The following is a 3,614-nucleotide window of genomic DNA, read 5'->3' as shown; positions in this document are numbered from 1 at the left end:
ATTAGAACTCCATTGCTACGATACGTAGACATCTGCAAGCGCTATTTAATCCCAAGGAAGTTTCGCATTTACATTCTCTTGAAGCGAATACGAGGTATACATGACACTTCGCAATGAATATTATATCTTATCAAGAAACATAGAAGTGAGACGCGATATCGCGTTTTAGGAAGCATTAGCTCTCTATTGCTACGATACGTAGACATCTGCAAACGCTATTTCCTAGCATGGAAGTGTCGCATTTACATTCTTTTGAAGTGAATACGAGATATACATGACACTTCGCAATGAATATTATATCCTATCATGAAACATAGAAGTGAGATGCGATATCGCGTTTTAATAAGCATTAGAACTCTACTGCTACGATACGTAGACATCTGCAAACGCTATTCCCTAGCATGGAAGTGTCGCATTTACATTTTTCTGAAGTGAATACGAGGTATACATAACACTGCACAATGAATATTATATCTTATCACGAAACATGGAAATGAAGTGCGACATCTCGTTTTGAGAAGCATTAGAACTCTATTGCTACGATACGTAGACATCTGCAAACGCTATTCCCTAGCATGGAAGTGTCGCATTTACATTTTTCTGAAGTGAATACGAGGTATACATAACACTCCACAATGTATATTATATCTTATCTCGAAACATAGAAATGAAATGCAACATCCCGTTTTAAGTAGCATTAGAACTCTATCGCTACGATATGTAGACATCTGCAAACGCTATTTCCTAGCATGCAAGTGTCGCATTTACATTCTTTTGAAGTGAATACGAGGTATACATGACACTTCGCAATGAATATTATATCTTAACATGAAACATAGGAATGATGTGCGATATCGCATTTTAAGAAGCATAAGAAATCTATTGCTACGATACGTAGACATCTGGAATCGCTATTCCCTAGCATGGAAGTGTCGCATTTACATTCTTTTGGATTGAATACGAGGTATACATGACACTTCGCAATGAGTATTATATCTTATAATGAAACATAGGAATGAGATGCGATATCGCGTTTTGAGAAGCGTTAGAACTCTTTTGCTAGTATACGTAGACATCTGCAAACGCTACTTCCTAGCATGGAAGTGTCGCATTTACATTCTCTTGAAGTGAATACGAGGTATACATGACACTTCGCAATGAATATTATATCTTATCATGAAACATAGATGTGAGATGCGATATCGCGTTTTAAGAAGCATTAGAACTCTATTGCTACGATACGTAGACATTTGCAATCGCTATTTCCTAGCATGGAAGTGTAGCATTTATCATTAATTTGAAGTGAATACGAGGTATACATAACACTTCGCAATGAATATTATATCTTATCTCGAAACATAGAAGTGTGATGCGATATCGCGATTTAAGGAGCACTAGAACTCTATTGCTACGATGCGTAGACACCTGCAAATGTTATTTCCTAGCAAGGAATTGTCGCACTTACATTCCATTAAAGTGAATACGAGGTATACATAACATTACACAATGAATATTATATCTTATCACGAAACATAGAAATGAAATGCGACATCTCGTTTTAAGAAGCATTAGAACTCTATTCCTACGATACGTAGACATCTGCAAACTCTTTTTCCTGGCATGGAAGTGTCGCATTTACATTCATTTGAAGTGAATACGAGGTATACATGGCACTTCGCAATGAATATTATATCTTATCACGAAACATAGAAATGAGATGCGGTATCGCGACTTTAGAGGCATTAGAACTCTATTGTTTCGATACGGAGACAACTGCAAACGCTATTTCCTAGCAAGTAAGTGTCGCATTTACATTCATTTGAAGTGAATACGTGGAATAAGTGACACTTCGCAATGAATATTATATCTTATCATGAAATATAGAAATCAGATGCGATATCGAGTTTTAAGAAGCATTGGAACTCTATTGCTACGATTCGTAGATATCTGGAGACGCTATTTCCTAGCACGGTAGTGTCGCATTTACATTCTTTTGATGTGAATACGTGGTATACACGACAATTCGCAATGAATATTATATCTTTTCATGAAACATAGAAATGAGATGCGATATCGCGTTATAAGAAGCATTAGAACTCTATTGCTACGATACGTAGATATCTGGAGAGGCTATTTCCTAGAAAGGAAGTGTCGCATTTACGTTCATTTGAAGTGTAGACGAGGAATACATAACACCTCGCAATGAATATTATATCTTATCATGCGACATAGAGATGAGGTGCGATATCTCGCTTTAAGGAGAATTAGAACTCTATAGCTTCGATACAGAGATATCTGGGAACGTAACTTCCTAGAAAGGAAGTGTCGCATTTTGTGACGTCAGGCGTACCGCCTGCCACCCATCAACCTCCTCGCACCCCCCAGCATCAACCCCTGGACGCATGCAACCAGCCAAACTCGCCTGCAGAACCAGCAACTGGAAGTGTTCGCGCGCGCATACCTGCACGCGCTCACTCACACCGAGTTCCGCTGCCTCACTCGCACCGCCGAGTATACCTGTCTCGCTCGTACCGGGCACCAGTGTCTCACTCGCACCACCGATTATACCTGTCTCGCCCGCACCAAGGACGGGCAGCCCTATCTCCCTCGCACCGAGGGTTCCGTCCTGCAGGAAGACGTAGCCGCAGCCCATCACCTAAATGGGGTCTTTTCCAATTCCGGGAACAGGATCTGCTAGACCCTATATATTACTTCTAAGCTAGGACATACATACCATATCATGACGCATATATGAGAATTCTTAGATCTAAGTTACACTAAGTAAGATGCGTCCGGCCAGCGGCATGCGCCGCTAGCCCCACCACGAGCCGCGGGTCCCCACTCGCTGGACCGCGCGCTCTCCGCCTCGAGACGCGAGTCCCCCAGTCGCGGAACTGCGATCTCCCTACCACGAGCGTCCGCGACCGTAGCGCCCCGCGAACCGAGGAGGTCAGAGACGCGTCTCCAGAGCACACACTCTGACTCGAGATCTCCTACCGAGGAGTCGAAACCTCTAGTTCTAGATCGTTAGCCACCTCAATGTGGGGTTCAGGCATCGTATTTCTATTTCCATTCTAACTTAGTCTTAGACCTAGAATAATTCCAGTTATTATATACTTTAAACCTAGAATATATTTTATTTTTACTATTACTATATCCAAGTACAAGTTCTTTTAGCAAGTCTACTATTTCCACATCCATTAATTTTATCAAGTGTTTATAATACTAGTTCTACTTTTAACATTACATTTAACTACGAATTCTTCCACGGGTTCTTCCATACAACTGGGGTTGATCTTCATCAAATTGAAGGAGTATAGAAATCGGCTTTGTGACGTTGAGACCACCGCTTACCCTTCAGATCTTAGTCGAAAGTACAGAAAAACCTGGTGAATGAATCGTGCTTCCGGTTTGCGAAGAACGCGACGTGCGAGTAGGAAGAATTTCATAGGATCACTTGTGCGTGAATATTTGGAGGGCATTCCGAGAGTCCTCGTATACCAGCAAACTGCCTTCGCACCAGCCCAGACGCCGCTTTCCGAAACGACAGTACACGCTTCCGATCCAGACACCACGACGCATCACTCCGATTCTGCCACATTCAGCATCATCGC

The sequence above is a fragment of the Xylocopa sonorina genome, unplaced genomic scaffold, assembly GCF_050948175.1.
Source record: "Xylocopa sonorina isolate GNS202 unplaced genomic scaffold, iyXylSono1_principal scaffold0065, whole genome shotgun sequence".
NCBI classification, from domain to species: domain Eukaryota; kingdom Metazoa; phylum Arthropoda; class Insecta; order Hymenoptera; family Apidae; genus Xylocopa; species Xylocopa sonorina.
This window is presented reverse-complemented; position numbering follows the sequence as displayed.